The sequence below is a fragment of the Monodelphis domestica genome, chromosome 1, assembly GCF_027887165.1.
Source record: "Monodelphis domestica isolate mMonDom1 chromosome 1, mMonDom1.pri, whole genome shotgun sequence".
Taxonomy (NCBI): domain Eukaryota; kingdom Metazoa; phylum Chordata; class Mammalia; order Didelphimorphia; family Didelphidae; genus Monodelphis; species Monodelphis domestica.
Window position 1 is genome coordinate 101,658,849 of NC_077227.1, and position 17,809 is coordinate 101,676,657.

The 17,809-nt window shown below is 40.2% G+C and overlaps 1 protein-coding gene across 1 annotated transcript in view; it reads right to left on the minus strand.

The window, feature by feature from the left end:
* CASP7 (caspase 7) overlaps positions 1 to 13,562 on the minus strand; it is a 50,909-nt gene extending 37,347 nt beyond the window's left edge. The window contains exon 1 of the mRNA XM_056803780.1: positions 13,245 to 13,562. The gene's annotated coding sequence lies outside the window, so the exon portion shown is untranslated. The remainder of the gene's footprint in view (positions 1 to 13,244) is intronic.
* Between the last annotated feature and the right edge of the window lie 4,247 nt (positions 13,563 to 17,809).

A 17,809-nucleotide genomic window follows, 5' to 3' on the forward strand; every position in this document is an offset into this window, starting at 1 on the left:
GTGGAAAAGTAGATGCACAGAGACAGTCCCACTCTCTTGGCGTTGGAAGCCTGGGTCCAGTGGCATGAAAAGTCGTTACATCTGGAGACTTCCTCAGCTGCATTGGATGGCCGTGTTGTCCTTTGTGCTCCAACACGCCCTAAGCACTCCACAGTGCTTTGCTACGTCGCCCTCTCAGCCGTTGAACCTTCTTATTGGTTTCTTCCGTCTGTTCAGCCGAAGCAGTCTTCACATGCTGGGTGAGCAAAGCCCTGGTTCACCAGGGGTCAACGTCAACCCGATGGCTACCCTCACAAGGTTTGGCCGGCCTGTCGAAGCCGTTGTCCGGGGTGTGGCCGCTGCCACATGCTAGCAGCTACTGGGAGCCACAAGTGAAAGCTGGGTGTCAGGTGGGGGTCAGAGGCTGGAGAGCTGCCTTAGAGGGCGCGGCAAGCCCTCCATACCAGAGATACTACCCCTCCCCGAACACCCCATACACCTCAGCTGGGGTTGTAAGGCACTGGTAAAGATGTAATGATAAAAGACAATGATTAGATACAAACAGCCAAGTGGCACGGTGGATAGATAGAACCCTGGACCTGAAATCAGGAAGATCTGAGTTAAAATGCAGTTTCAGACACTAATTAACTGTCTGACCTTGAGCAAGTCACTTAACCACTCCCTGCCTCAGTTTCTTCATCTGTAAAAGGGGAATGATAATAGCACCTACTTACAATATGGATTGTTGTCAAGGTAAAATGAAATATTTGTAAAGTATTCTGCCAGCTTTAAAGCACTATAGAGATACTAGCGATTAGTAAAGGAATTTTGGAGTCCAACATTGAATTCCAAATTTAGCTAAATGCAAAAAACAACTTTCTAATTATTAAAGCTATCCAACAGTGGCTGGTTCATGAGATAATGAGTTTCCTGTAACTGGAAGGGTTTAAGAGGAGACTGAATGGGCCATTTTGGGGGTATATCAGAGAGAACATGCTTGTGTGGCATAGGTCAAGTAGGTCCCTTCTTATGCTAAGATTCTATAATTCTAAGACAATTCTTGAGTGATAAAAGAGATTTTACCCAAGACAAAATCATGTTCCCTTTTTCCCACATCATGACCAAATCCTTCCACACTCTTGAAGCAGCCCAAAAATGCAAATCCTGGCAGAAGAAATAAAGAATGGATCCAGGTCCTGACCATGCTAGATTCTCTCTCTGCAATTTCAAGGACAACTCTGAGGACAGGAACTTTGGGGAACCCCCCTTTGGGCAGGGGGGTATACATCTGGCACTTGCCAGAAAAATCCCCCTCTCTTTTGAAAATATACTCTGCTAATAGGAGATCCTTTGCAAATGACAGTTTATACAGGAAACTTTTCAATGGTTAAATGATTTCGCAGGAGGGAATGACTGGTCTTGTTAAATAAGAGATGGGTGAGTGGGTCAAAGGCTTCAGAGCAGGGAGGAAGAAAGCATCCAGGAACAATGCAGTCAGTAGATGTGGACTGAGATCTGGACCTAATCAATGGGTCATGCCTACTAATGAATCAGTGAACAAGTATTTATTGTCACAATTCAAACAAGTCAAAACTAACATTTACCTCTTTTACCTTAGACACCTATTTTCTTTCCCTATTTCTTTTTCCTCCTAAATCTATTCTTTACTGGCACAATCCCTACAATCCCCCTAACCTTTCACTACTTTGTCAGGTGATTATTATCCTTTCTCTGGCTTTATATTCCTCCCTTCCCAGGGTTAACTAATTTGCCCACAAATTGTTGAGTCACTTGCCTTTTGTCCCTGCCAAACCCTTACCTAGGGGATTTCTCTCACTCCCCCTGCCGTCTTTCCTCCAGGTGCAGCTGGACATTTTATTTCTCTCACTCAGGGGGTCCCCAAATACAGCAAGGAAATCCCTTTATTTCTCCCTAAATGATTCTCTATCCCATCGCCCAATTCCTTAAGGTTTCCTCACCCACTTCCCCACACATTTTCTCAGGACTTTCTCTCTTACTTTATGAAGAAAACTGAAACCATTTAGTATAAGTTTCCCATTGCCATCACCTTCCACTCTCTTTTCTCCTTCAGCCTCTGATAAGGGGACATGTCTTACCATGGAAGGTCCTTCTACATATCCCAATAATACCATTTTATCCTTTCTTCTTTGGCAAAATGCTCCTCAATCATCTCTTCTTTCTCTCCATTTTTACCCCCTAAAACCCTTACTTTTTGTCTTTGTAAGAACTTTGACAGAATGGTACTTATCTAGGGTCACACAAGCTATCTGAGGCTACATTTGAACCCAGGTCCTCCCAACTCCAAGCCTGGCTCTCTATCCACTGTGCCACCTAGCTGTCCCCCTTCTCTCTACAATTTTAATTTCTACCATCCATTGGTCCTTTCCCTATAGTCTTCAATTCCCCCCATCTTAAAAAAATCTTTCAGTAGACCCCACTATCTATTCAATCTTTCTCATCCAAACTCTTGAAAAAGCTACCAATGCTTCTGAGCTCAGCTTCCTCACCTTTTACCCCCTTCTCAACCCTTTGCCATCATGGCACTCAAATGGAACAGCTCTCTCCAAACTTATCAATAACCTCTCCATTGCCAAATCTGATAGTTTTTCCTCCAGCCCCTTCTTTCTGGATCCTTCTATTGAATTTGACCACCTTCCTTCTTCCCAGTTTTCTTTCTATTGTCTAGCTGATCCTCAGTCACAGAAAACAATCCATGATGGGTACAACTCAAGGATGCTTGGTAGGGGCAACTAGGTGGTGCAGCAGATAGCACCAAGCCTAGAATCTGGAGGATCTGAGTCACTTAACCTGCCAGTCTCACTTTCCTCAACTGTAAGATGTGGGTAATTAGAACACCTACCTCTCAGGATTAAGTATTTAGCAGTGCCTGGCACATAGTAGGCTTAATAGTGGGAAGGGAATAAGCATTTCTATAGATCTCACTAATAAACACTTGTTTCTTCCTTCCTTCCTTCCTTCTCTCTCTCTTCTCTTAGTGACCTTCTCAGGCCCTATAGGTTTAATTCCCATTTCTACGGGAAAATATCCTGCATCTCTAATCATCTTGCCTTTGCACTAGCAATTTTCCATGCCTGGAATTAACTCCCTTCTCACCAAAACCCCTCAGAATCCCTTACATTTTCCAAGACTCAGCTCATAAACATTAAAACCTTTCTGACAAATCCCTACCTTGTTTTTATTCTACATATGATTGTATATGTGGCATCTTCTGACCAAATGTAAACTTCATGAAAAAAAAGGTTTTCTTTTTGTCTCTGTATTGCCAATGCTTAGGACAGCGTCTGGCACAATGTATCCATTTAATAAGTGCTTGGTGATTGCTTTTCATCTATAAAATAATGAAGCTGAACTAGAGAACCTCTAAGATTTCTTCCAGAATGAATACTGCAGACCGCTTTGTTACAGCCTGTAAATGTTTTAACTTTGAGCATCCATGAAGGCAAAGGCAAATTCAGAAGTGACCTTCCAACATTGTTTTTAGACACTTTTTTGGGGAATGATGGCAGCTGTGGGTATGTCTTAGGGATGCTGCTGCTTAATGTTTAACATGGGGCTCTCCAGGAAAAAAACAAAGTAGTTCCTTGAGGACAAGGAACTGTCTTTTGTCTCTTTTTAAAGACCTAGCACAGTGCTAAGGACAGAGTAAGTACCTAAAAATGTTTAATGAATTAAATTGAATTGAAATTTACTCTCTTTGCTTAAATCTACATGATCAAAATTTTCTCTATCACTTTTTAAGTCTCCAAAACCAATGAAACAATAAGCCCAATTGGTAGCCTTTGAGGATTTCTGAACAATGGGCTCTTTTAGGCTCTCCTGCTATAGTCACTTCCTATATGGAAATACACAAAAGATCTGGGATTCTGTCATATCAGGGAACTTTCCAAATGGGAACTCTCTCCACCAAGAGATCCCAACCAGTCTATAACTCAGACTGGCAAATCTTAGGGAATTACTTAAGGCACATGGAAAATAAGTGACTTGTCCAAGGTCACACAGACTACAGGTACATGTCAGAGGTAGCTTTCTTGATGCCAATCCCAGCATTATATTCACTTTGCCTGCTTATTTTACATTTTAAATACTAGACTAATTACATGCTGATTGTTTTAAAGCTACTTTGGGAGCTCAAATTAACATCCAAAGTGATTAAGTTGTACTAAAAACCACTATTAAAATATGTTCATTTTGGGGGGTAGCTAATTTAAATGGGGAAGGAAAAAGAGCTAATTCACAACTTGGGCTAATGCTTATCAATGTCCTAGACTTAGCCATTCCATCTAGCCTTCAGAGTCATAGAGGTAGAAATTTGGGAAGTATGTTATGGAATTATCTAGCTGTTATTTTCACCACATGCAGAACTTGCTGGGGTAGCAATTCACTACTGCTGCTGGACAACTCATCTGTAAGTCTCTTTTTTTTCCTTTCTAATTTTCTACAAGCATACAGTGACCTCCCATAGTGTTCCCTGAACCAATATAGGAGACAAGGATATCAAGGAAAAATAAGGTCCAAGTATCTGCAGAACATAAAATCTATATATAGATATAAAAATGCACATAGGAAATACAGCAACGTAGCAGGTGGTAACAATGTCTGTGCACCTCAGCAGTTGGCTCTTGACTCCAGATTCATACAAAACAAATCTATTTAGTTCTGATAGGAAAAAAAGTCCATGCATCCATCCAAGTACAACAAGTAGACATGGTAACAATGAGAAAACAATGAGTCTCCAAAATGCTGAGGCATCAAAGGGGGCAGGTGAGAAAGGCACCAAGTAGGAACTTCTTGAGAGAAAGATGAAGGGGAAGGTCAGAGAGATGGAGAAATAGAGGGAGGCTGGTTTAGAAGAGGGAATAAAATAATCTGTGCATGATGATGGGAGTTGCATTCAGGGATGCAGTGAAATGGAGGTGACTAACAGGAGCAGCATCAACATTGGTAGTTGGGCCACCATATGAGACTTCTTGAGTCAAGGTGGGATCTGCAGAAGATGCCACTACTAGAATGGACTCTACAGATAAGCAGAAATGACACACAAATAGGGAGATATTCCAAGAGAAGAGAAACTGCTTAGTTAAGAGGGGAGCTACTGATGTGCTCTTCCCTGTGTAAGGGTAAATTTAGGGTTGAGACTGAATATAAATTTAATTTGTTTCCAGGGATTTAAATAGAAATCCCAAATAAAATACTCAAGTCAGTTGGAAATTTTATGGTGGTTTAATTAATATAGAGGGAAGGAATTAAGAAGAGAGAGGGTAAAGGGTCTAGGATTTCTCTGACCTAACCTGTGCCAGGGGAGTTCAAAGACCTCTGCCATGAGGCCTCCTCAGAAGATTAGGGGCTTCCCAAGAGGATAGTGTTTTGGAGGGTAAAGGAGGAAAAAGGAATCAGCCTAAACTCCGAGAGAGCTCAGAGAAGATGCCTCACCTGACCTACGATATTAAGCTCTTCCCAGTTACTGTATCAAGGACACTCACCACCAAAACCCGACAATAGCTGCAGCCATGCTAAGATACCCAGCATGCTGACACCAATCACCTCTCTGCCACCAGAGCCACCTCTCCACGAAAAGAGCCCAGAGAGAGGAAGTGACGTGAAATATATAGACCATTTTTATATCACTTCCTGCATCTCACATGTACCAATGGTAGCTTAAGCTTGACTTAGGACAGCCCAGGGGGTCTGTCAGTTGTTTCTGATTTGTCATTTGCTAACACATGTCTGTCACAGTCCATCCTTCTCAACACTTAATCCTTAAGTAGGGGTGTAGACATTCCTGTTTTATTAGACTAAGCAGGGTGGAGTAAATATAAAATTCACACCTGAAGAAACATTAATGTTGTTAAGCTAGTTTCTGGTGCAGCTTATATAAGAGACAGACTCCTAGATGCTAACTAGATCCAAGTCTGCATTCCTTAGTACAGCTCTAGAATCCAGAGTTCTTTCTTCCACATTGTTGGTCCTTTTCAAAGGATGATTCAAAGTCTTCCTTTTTATTACTGACCAAGTTTTGTGTATGAGTGTGAATGCATGGGCTCCCAGTGAATATCCTTTTTGTTCCAATATGATATTCCAGTTTTTTCTTTTATTTATTTTATACAGAGAATAACCATGTGATCTTTCAAGGATTTCTCCTTGGAATTTAGAGGGTTTGGGGGGAGGGGTTCAGTTGCTGTTTTGTTTTTGCTTTACCCACTACAAGGTCTGTTTTCTAATTATGTAGTTTTTAATGTAACTGTAATTTTTCTTTATCATTTAAATCTAATAATCAAAGAAATCAATAAACATTTTTTAAAACCCTTACCTTCCATCTTGGAATCAATACTGTGTTTATAGTATTGAATGAACCTGTGCTCCAAGGCAGAAGAGTGGTAAGGGGGCTATAGGATTAAGAGATTTGCCCAAGGTCACACAGCTGGGAAGTGTCTGAGGCTACATTTGAATCCAGGATTTCCTATCTCTGGGCCTGGCTCTCAATCCACTGAGTCACTATTTGCCCCCAATCAATAAACATTTATTAAGTGCCTCTTTTATGCTAAGCTCTGTACTAAACACTAAAAAAAAACAGGAAGTTGAAGGTCCCTGCCCTCAAGAAGATTATAATCTAATGGACTATCCATGAAAAAAAAAATCAGCTGGTTGTGTTCAGGGCACCAGAAGTTAAGCAAATCTATTTCCTTCCAACAACCATGATACTCCAGAATGAAATGGAAGTACTTTAGAAGTCCTTTCTATTTCAACACACAGAATATTAAAAAAAAAGATGTGAGTGTTAAGATTTAATAAAATTAAAACTCTGATGTCCCAAAATAGTTATAGCAGCTTTCTTTTTTTTTTAATTTTATTTACTATATTCCAATAACAAATTTACACGTAAGTTTTTCATGGTTCCATGATTCAAGTTGTCCCTGCCCTTCCCAGAGTTGACAAGCAATTCCATTGGGAATTGTATGTATTATCATTCAAAACCTATTTCCATATTATTCATATTTGTAATAGAGAAATCTTTTAAAACCCAAACCTTAAATCATATACCCAAATAAACAAGTGATAAATCATGTTTTTTTTTCAATAGTCACTTTCTTTGTGATAGCAAAGAACTGGAAATTCAGGGGATATCTATCAATTGGGAAATGGATGAACAAATTGTAGATATATGATTTCTGATGGAATACTACTGCACCATAAGAAATGACAAGTAGGTTATTTTTTTTAACTTGGAAAGAACTACATGAGATAATGAGTAAAACGAGTAGAACCAAGGGAACTTTATACACAGCTACAGAATTAATATTTGAAGAATACTTGTGAATGTCTGCCTACAGAAAAAGAACTGATAAGCAGAAACATGAAAAGACACTATATATACATATACACAGACACATCTTTTTGTGGGGTGATGCCTTCTGTACTGTGGAATGGGAGAAAAGGGTTGAGATACTTGGCAATAAATTCTATTAAATTTTTTTTAAAAGATTTACTAAAACCAATCACTTTTACTGCTTCATCTGAAACTCTCTTTAAGTGGAACTGGATAGTTTGTTTTTAAACTGCCTGTTTTAAAATGACTCATCTAGTCTAGTACCACTGTCATGAATGCAAATTATCAACACAGTTGTTTCAGGATAACTCATGAGATTCAAAAAAGTTATTCAGCACTTTGAATACTTTAGCAACACTTATGTTTGTGGCCAAACATTTTCCTAAGAAAAAAAGATCTTCGATGATAAGCTGATGCTGACATCGGACACATCTGGGCAATATTGCAAGCCCAGTCATTTCTGCAGATTTATCCATTTGTAAGGCAAAAGTGAAATACTCCAGATGAGATATTAACTCAGTTTTTATGTTTGCAGCTAAATCTTTAAATTTTCAGGTCACATAGTGTCAGGAAAATTCCACTGTACAATCATGAGAGAATGAAGGTAAAAAAAAAAAAGATGAATAAGTGGAACTCCACTCAATTTATCCTGTCTACCTCAGCATGTAACAACAGAAAGTGAGTGGGGTTCTGGGAATCATAGTTTTTAGGGTAACAGATTCCAATTTCACTTCTTAGTATTATTATGAAAATAGCTTTTGACTTCATGGACCCCCTGAAAGGGTCTGCAGTCCATACTTGGATAATATTGACTGAAGCATTGAGAATTTAAGTTATCTGCCATTGTTTTGCATATTTAAAACATGTCACTAACTCCAAACTGCTTCTCTAGGAAGTAATTAGCAATTACAGTATTCTCACAAGTCATCTTCTTTAAGGAACTAACCTCAGGATAAAAAATGCTAATCCCAGGTCCTTTAGGACTCAACTGGCCACAATGCAGAATTTATAAACAGGATCCCAGCATTATAAGGAATTTCACCCTAGCCAGATGGAGCCAGAACCAAGGTATTCCAGGCCAGGTTTTAAAAAGAAACTGTAACATAGAGACCTTGGCTTTCATGACCTTAAACATCCGTATACCAAGGGCAATCCATTCCTGCTGTGTTCAAATGTGTTTCTCAAATATTACAAAGTGTCCCTCAGAAACAGTACCATTCCCTAGGCGGCAGCTAATCTTGCCTATTTCTTGCTCAGGACCCATTCGGAGGAGATAATATTGGCACACTTACAAGATCCTCTGAAATGAATGAACCTTGTGCCTAAGAAGTCATCCGCCATTTTTGTGTGTGTCTATTTATCTCATTCCCTAGACCCATGAGCACTTTGTTCTGAGCTATTCTGAAGCTCTGGGGCTACAACAGACCTCCGGGTTCACCACTCCCTTACTGAATTAATTTGCCCAGACAGAGAAAGCACTATAGACAAGGTATGCCACCTCCTCTATAGTGCTCTGTCTCTTTTGTGTTTAATAAATGTTTGCTGAACTGGACTCAAATCCATCTAGGACACCACCATTGGGTTACTGCTTAGGCACATGGTGGGGGGAAAAATCAATTTTCCTATTTTTCATTAGGGAAAGAAAATTTCCAAACAGAGGAAAGACCAGTGACTAAAGAATAAACTTCTGGGAAAATAAATAACAAATCATCAGTGTTTGCCCCAAGAAGGAAAAGGAAGTCCCAGTTGGGTAAGACTCTTTCCCCAGAAGAACTGAACCAATTCCCTCCACTATAAATTGTTCCTACACAAAGAAGAGGAAGCAGACTATTTCTCCTAACTAAATCCAAAAACCAGGCTCCTAGATTCCTAATCTTGAGCTTGGCTTCCTGGGGAGTTACTCATGAATAAGATTTAAATCTTGGCTCTGTAAATTACTAGCTAAGTGACTGGGTGTTTGCCTCTGCCTCCAAGCCTCAGTTTCCCCCTCTGTAAAATAAAGATATATGTCCTAGTTATTTTACAGGGCTATCATGATAGAGGAACTATGTAAATAGCCTTCATAATGATGATCTACAACCTAAAAGTGATTTGCTATTTTGTGGGGGGGGGGGTTAGACATGCTTCAAAACATGAAGGTTTTATGATTTTATTTGCATGATATTTATATTCCATCTCCACAGATTTTAGTCCTATCTTATTCCAACTCCACCTTGCTTGATAACTATGGTCAAAAAATCTATCTACTGATAAGTCATCTTGAATTGTGGCTTCTAGAAGCAGACATACAGCCATCCCTAGGGCTCCCGTTCAAAGTCTGTCTGAAAGAATCCTACCATAATGTGTCCTGGTCTGGTGTGGTCTTTGGGAACCCAGATGAAGTTCTATACTACTAGGAGGCACTAGGGTACAGTGAGCTAAGAGTACTTGGCTTTTAAATCATAGGATTTGACTTTGGGTAGAATGTTTAATCTTGCTTCATTGATCTGTAAAATGAAGCAGCAGGGCTAGATCTCTCAAGTCCTATTCAAGTGTGCAACCCTAAATGAGGAGAAAGCTGGACACAAAAAAACATGAACAACTTCCTCTTTCCTTTGTTTCATCCCTCAAATTAGGAGCTTCTTCAACTCTTCAATTAATCCTTCTTCCTTTACTAGTTAAATTGAGGGCAACTGTGAGAGCAGAAACATGAAAGAAAAACAACTGCTTGACTACATGGGTCGATGGGGATATGGTTGGGGATGTAGACTCTAAATGAACATCCTAATGCAAACACCAACAACACGAAAATAGGTTCTGATCAAGGACACAAGTAATACCCAGTGGAATTGTGAGTCAGCTATGGGAAGGGTGGGGAAGGAAGGGAAAGAATATGATTCTTATAACCAAGGAATAATGTTATAAATGGACTAAATAAAATTAAAAAAAATAAATTGAGGGCAAACCAGGTTATTTTTAGGGAGTGCCCTGAGCTGAAAAAAGAAAGAAAAGCAATTCTAGGAGAAGAACAGGGGTGAACTTTAATAAATAAAAATCGATGGTTCTTTCAATTCTCCATTCCCATGAACAGACAAGTAGATTAAAGCAGACCTGGGTGAGTTTGTGTTGGTAATACTTTATAAAGGAATGTGCCAGTGGGAAAGGTGGGTTAGTAACCTTCCATCTTGAATCTCATATTCTCAAACAGACCAACGTTGCAGTGGGCTTACAGGCTGAGTTACAGCTGTGTAGTTTTGGGAAAATCACTTTGCCCCAGAAGGAAGCAACATCATGGGAAAGAAACACCAGCTTTGGAGTCAGAAGCCCTGGATGGGATGCTGGATCTGCCACCCAAATTACTTAAGCTTGTGTAAAATGGTGGTGCTGACCTCTCTCTTGGTGTTCCTCCTCTCTATTTCTTCTTAGTCTCCTTCAATGAAACAGCATCATCCAGTTCTTTTATGCCTTCCATCTCCTTAACCCTGAATTTCAAACAGCTCCCCAAGAAGGTAAGATGGTGGATCTCACATCTGTGCCAACCCTCTCCTCTATCCCCTTTTCTTCACCATCAAAACACTTTATCATCCTAGCACAGACCCTGGTCACAGCTAACCTCAACTATGCAGTTAAGGTTACCTACCCTTTCTTCTCCAATTCATCCTTCCACTCAGTTGTCCAACGCTATTCCCAAATGATGAACAGGATAATATCAGCAAGAGCCGGAAAGACTTCCATGAACCAATGTGGAGTGAAATAAGCAGAACCAGGAGAACATGGCACACCGTCACAGAAATCCTGTACCATGATCAACTGTGAAAGACTTGGCTACTCTCAGCAATTGAAAGATCCAGGACCATGCTGAGGGACTTAGGACAAAGAATGCTCTCTACCTCCAGAGAAAGAACTATTGGAGTCGGAACGCAGATGAAAGCATACAATTTTTCACTTTAATTTGGGTTTTTGTTTCAGGGTTTTGGTTTTATGTGTTGTTCACTTATAAAAAATGAACAGTACAAATATATGCCTTGCATAATAATATAGGTATAACCCAGATCAAAATGCTTGTCAGTACTGGGAGGAGGGAAGGAAGGGAAGACAAGTTGGATCATTTAACTTCAGAAAACTTCCATGGAAATTTGTTGTTACGTGTAACAACACGCACTTCCCATCATCTACCCATACCATATATATATATATATATATATATATATATGTATATTTATGTAATCCCTCCTGGATCACTGCCTCATCATGGCCGAAGGACCTCCATAGCTCAATGAAACTATGAACAATACCATGCACAGTTAGTTACCCAAAGTAATAGTGGAGAGTTCAGATAAAAGGTGAGGAAGAGGAGGAAGTAGTAAACCACTCTAATATCTTTGCTAATAAAACTCCAAGAAGAGTATAAATTGCAGAGACATGCCAGCCTGCATTGGTAGAATCTCCTTAAAGAGGAATTCCCTGAGGGATGAAATCCCAGGTCCAGTACCATCCAGTACTATCCCCACTTCTTGTCCAGTCTCCGTGTTCTTGTTGGGGAAAGACTATTAGGGGGTAAAGAGGGTAAGGGTGGTCTTTGGGTCCCTAACACATAGCTCGGTGCCTGGCTTAGTACAAAGCAGATACTTATATGAGTTAAAAAAAAAATAAATGAAGAGACAGAACAGATCCTTTCATTCTAAATCCAATATTTTTGTCATATCTAAAAAATTCAGTCCTAAAACTTCTAAGGCTTTTTATGTCTCAGTTTTCTCTTCTATAAGTGAAATGATGAAGACAAATCATTTGTAAAGGCTGAGTGGGAAGGGGACTATATTTCTTATTTGTATAACATTTACTAGTTGTGTGCCCTGGGTAAATTACTTAACTCTCTTTGCCTCCATTTCCTCATCTGTAAAATGAGTTGGAGAAAGAAATGGCAAACCACACCAGTCTTTGCCAAGAAAATCCCAAATGAGGTCTCAAAGAGTCAGACAAAACTGGAAAAACTGAACAGCAAAATAGAGGGGAATTCTTATTTATGAGAAATAAGGAGCTGGGTCTTCTCCATGTCCAAGCTTCTTCCCAGCTTTGAATCTTTTATCCTGAGATCTCTAACATCCCTTCTGGTTTAAAGTTTCAATCATCCTTCCTTCTCTCCCTAACCCCGGCTAGCTAAATAAACTGCCTCATCCTGGTTTGAGTTAGAATTCTGCCAGACACCACCTGTGGGTCCAATCACTTAACTTTTGTGGGCTTCATTTTCCTGGTCTATAAAAGGAGGACAATAATGGCGCCCACCCCTAGAGTTATAGTAGGGATCAACTGAAGTTTGTAAAGTCCTTGGAAACCAGAAAGAACCCTATGAATAAATGCTAGGAATTGTCTTCAAAATGGGGATAATAGCACCTACCTCCCAGGGTTGTGGTGAGGTGGAAGCACTTTACAAACCTTAGCGAACAACATAAATAACTGCTATCTACTATTCTATGTAAAATGGGGATAATAATAGTAAGCGTCCCAAAGTTGTTGTGAGGGTGAAATACCATACATAAAGCGCTTTGCAGGTCTTAAAAACTGTATAAAAATGCTGGTTATTATTACATTTTCTTATAAATTAATCAAAAGTATTTCCAGTCCTATGCAAAACGTATTTCCTGGGAAGGTATGCAATATCAAAGCCACACCAACCCAAACCCTCCACACTCCACGAATATCCCAATGCCAATGAGCAAGTTAACTCCTCTCCCTCCAGTCAAACAGCCCCAGAAAAGAGAATGAAGGCCAGCCAGTGAGACGGAGTAGGGGCTGCCACGAAAGAAGGGTGAATTGGGGTGGGAGACGACAACGAGGATGTAGGGACCGACAGGCAAGGAGGCCGGCCAGCAGGGAGAAGAGAAAGTCGGGGGAGGGGCGGGGAAGGAGCAGCTGGGGTTACCGTGTCCACTGTGGATCCCAGAGGAGGCGGAGGGAAACACTGCAAACAGACAAGCCTCTTCTGCCAGCCGGCTCCGAGTATGCTGGCACTCAGGAAGCGAAAACAAAAATACAAAGGGGGCGGACCCGAAGGCGGAGGGGGAGGATGTGTGTGTGTGGGGGTCGTGCATCCCAAAGGTCCGAGCCCTGACCCCGCCTCGACAGCGTGTAGCCCGGGGGTTCAGCAGCTGCTGCACTCTCAGCCCTGGGGCTTGGAAGGGCGGAGCGAACGCGCCCTAGCTTGGACTCTTAACTTTGCTGAGCTCCAGACACCACCCCTATCCCGTGCACGCGGGGAGGTGCCAGCTCCAGCCGCTACCCAGCTTTTCCGGGTCCTGGGGCTCCGCTGTCGGGGAGGAGCCTGCCTAATTTCCTTGCTTTCCTGTTACCCGTCCATTTCCCGAAAGAGGCGGAGGTCCTCTTAATCTCTTGAATTTACCGCCTTTGGATTCTAGAGCTTGGTGTTCCGTTGAGTTTTATAGACGGTTAAGAGCAGGAACCTAAATCCTCCTGGCAGTGCCCTTTAATCTCCAATCCCCCGCACCCCACAACCAGGAAAGCAACCCATTTAAATTCCATCCAGTACGTGTTTATAGGTGTGAGAAGGTGGAGACCCAGGCTCAGCCTTTCTGAGAAAGTACTTTTCAGCAGGATACACACACACACAGGTAGAATAAAATTTAAAACCTGAGAAAGTGAAAGAAGGAAAAAAAAAACAACACGGAAATTAATCTCTCTGAGTGACAAATGCCGAAAGCATATCTAGAATCCGTAACACATTCCCCATTTTGATGTGAAAACTCCTTGCTATGGGAGGACCTCTACTCCACCCGTACTTAAGACTGCTTTAGGGGAGAAAACTCCTTGCTAAACAATGAAAGTACTTGGACCCATGCTTATAATAAGGCAAAGAGTTCTTTGAGCCATGCCTGTTTTTTAGAATTGATACAATGAGATGCTAGGTACCTAAAAGGGTTGGGCAAGTTTTCTCTTAATGAGATTAGTTGACTCAGCTGTGTTTTCACTGTTTCAGACTTACTGAGGAGATTAGTCAACACAGCAGCATTTTTTCTGGTTCAGATTTACTGAGGAGATTTGTTGACTTAGCAAGAATTCAGATGGGCAGTCCTTTGGAAACCGTCTACAGTGATTGGTAGATGTAAGGACTTAGGGGAGGTGACATAGGAGAAAAACCCCTACATAAGAAAAAGCAGAATCTCTTGAGAGGAATCCTTTTGGAGGATCTCTGATGAGGATCACTTGGGAAGAATCTCTTGAGAGAGGCTCTGGAGAGGGGAAGCTCTTGGAGGACAATCTCTAAGGAGATCTCGCTGGAGCTCCTCTGAGGGGACTCTGTCCCTCTGGAGGCTCTGGAGAGAGGCCCTTTGGAACAGTCTCTGGCTGGAAGGCTCTTTAAGGAGGACTCTGGCTAGAACTCTCTCTGGAGAAGTCAGCTGAGATGGAGCTGGCCTGGTGTCACTAGAATCCTTGCTTAGGCAGACCTTGTGGTGAGTGTTAAAAGATTGACTGACTGATCTCTCTCTCTTAAGACTCAGGTCTAGGCCATGTTGGCTTAAGGCCCTTCATACTTATTTCCTTTTTCTCTCTTTCTCTCTTTTCTTTAATTCCCCATTTGTATTAATTAAAATCTCTATAAACCCAGTTGACTTGGGTATTTGAATAATTGGGAATATTTCCCTGGTGACCACCTTATATTTGATTTAAAAACCAAGACACTGTAGTGAAACATATTTCTGTGGACAAATTTACTCATCCTCTCTTATATCTATCAAAATTTATATCTTCCACTATTTTAATCACTACAGTTTAAGACCTCAACCATTTTGAATCTAACATATAAGAACCGGAAAGAACAAAATGAGTAGAACTAGGAGAACATTATACACAGTAACTGAAACATTGGGGGGAGGAGAGTTCTGGAGGTGGAGCCAAGATGGCAAAGTAACCCTCAACAGCTCTGTGCCACCATGATAATCCTGAGAATGACCAAGATTCACCACAAGATAATATTATCACCACAAAACGAATACAGGACTGAAAGAACCAACAAGGAAACAGGGTAAAACATCTTTCAAAAAAAGAAAAACCCAAAAGATATGTATTAAACATCTGAGGCACTGTAATGAGAGGAGAACAGACCCAGCAAGAAGCTTTAGCAAAGAGGGAAGAGAAAGCCAAGAGTGAGCCATACACCCTAAACCCATATCTGCTGTCCAAGGTTCAAGAAACTATGCCAGAGCCAACATTCAGACCCCGAGACTATGCCTGAGCAAATAGAGGCACAAGCCATCCCAAACCCCTTAAAATTTCAAACTTGTAGAGAAGTTTGGAGCCCCAGACCAGGGAATTGTAATCTAGGCTTGGTACAAGAACTCAATTCACATTTTGGGGTGGATGATAGTACCAAGTACTAAGTACTAATCTTTTTACCTAAATCTCAGGGTGGAACTCCAGGACAGGACAATAAAGGGTGTGCCTGATTGGATCAAGTGCATAGTGAGACCAAAAGCTTGAGATTCAGCCTGAGGTTAGAATTTACCAGCCCCTGACCTTATCAAGATCAGAGATCAAAAGTTTAAACCTAAGCCTGAGGCAAGTCTTTAAGCTATCAGTATCACTAGGGCCAATTGAATCAGCAGAGGGAGTGGGCTATCAGAGCTCTCAACCCTCAGACCATCACATCATTCCACCAAACCTACCTATAATTATATAGGAAAAATGAGCAAACAACAAAAAAAGCACCTAACTCTAAAGAATTATTATGGAGACAAAGAACAAGGTACAGAACCAGAAGGGGACAGTGAAAACAAAGGAAGTACACCCAAAGTTCAAAAGAAAAATATGGATTGAACACAGATTCTGGAAGAACTCAAAAAGGATATCCAAAAACAATTATGAGAAGCAGGGAAAAATTGAGAAATAGAAATGAAAGTGATGCAAGGAGAAATGAAATTGATGCAAGAAGAAATGAAAATAATGAAAGAAGAAATGGGCCAATTGAAAAAGGAGAACCAAAAACTGACAGAGGAAACCAGGCCTTAAAAATCAGACTTAATCATCTAGAAACTAATGATTTAATGAAAAATCAAGAAACAATAATGCAGAATCAAAGAAATGAAAAAATAGAAATTGAAAACATGAAATGATCTTATTTAAAAAAAAAAACAACTGACCACGAAAATAGGAGAGACAACTTAAGAATTACTAAACTACCTGAAAGCCATGATCAAGAAAAACTTTGGATATCATATTATATGAAATTTTCATAGATAACTACCCAGAGATACTAGAACAAGAAAATAAAATTGAAATAGAAAGAATTCACAGATCATCTCCAGAAAGAAATCCTCAAATGACAACTTTCAGGAATATAATAGCTAAATTCAAGACCAATCAAGCCAAGAGAAAAATAATTTAAGCAGTCAGAAATAAACCATTCAAATATCATGGAGTTACAATCAGGATCACACAGGACTGAGCAGCTTCTACATTAAAGGATTGAAAGAAATGGAATATGATATTCAGGAAGGCAAAAAATCTGCCAGAGACACCTATCCAGCAAAATGGAATATATTCTTTTAGGGTTAAAAACAGACATTCAATAAGATAGGATATTTTTAAGCATTCTTGAGGGATAAGCTAGACCTAAACAAAAAATTTGAAGTCCAAACATGAGACACAAGAGAAGCCCAAAAAGGTAAATAAGAAAGAAAAAATTTAAGGGACTCATTAATGTCCAAATGCTTATAAGTCTACATGGAAATAGGTTTTCTGTAATTCTCAAAAATTAATCTTAATAGCAGAGAAGATAGAAGGAATGTATTCAGCAAGAGGGTGGAGCAGTAAGCTGATTATGATGATGTTATATGTGTAAATATGATGATATGGAATGATATGTATGTATGATATTATTTATGCATATGAATGATATATAAAAAATCAATCAAGGGCTGAAAGAGAGGGTTGCACTGAGAGAAAAGGAAAGGGAGAGATAGAATATAGTAATTATATAACATAAAGAAGCATGAAAAATCATTATAGAGAGGGGAGGACAAGGGTGGTGATGGGCAAAGCTTAAACTTTACTCTCATCATAAAAGGCTCAGAGAGGGTAAAACAAGTATATTTTGTGGGGGAGAAAATTCTTTCTTACCACACAGAGAAGTAGAGGGGAATAAGACAAGGGAAGAAGGAGGTAATTGGAGGGAGGAGGAAGTGTTGGGGGGTGACAAAAAGCAAAATGCTAGTGAGAAAGAACAGAAAGAAAGGGAACAGAACAGGATCTAAAGGGGATAATATGATGGAGGGCAATCTACAGTTAGTAATCATAATGCTGAATGTGAATTGGAGGAGCTCACTCATTAAAAGGAAGCAGATAGCAGAGTGGAGTAAAAATCAGAATCCTACTATATGTTGTTTACAAGAAACTGATCTGAGGCAGGGTGACACACAGATTGAAGGTAAAAGGCAAGAACAGAATTAATTATGCGTCATCTAAAGTAAAAAC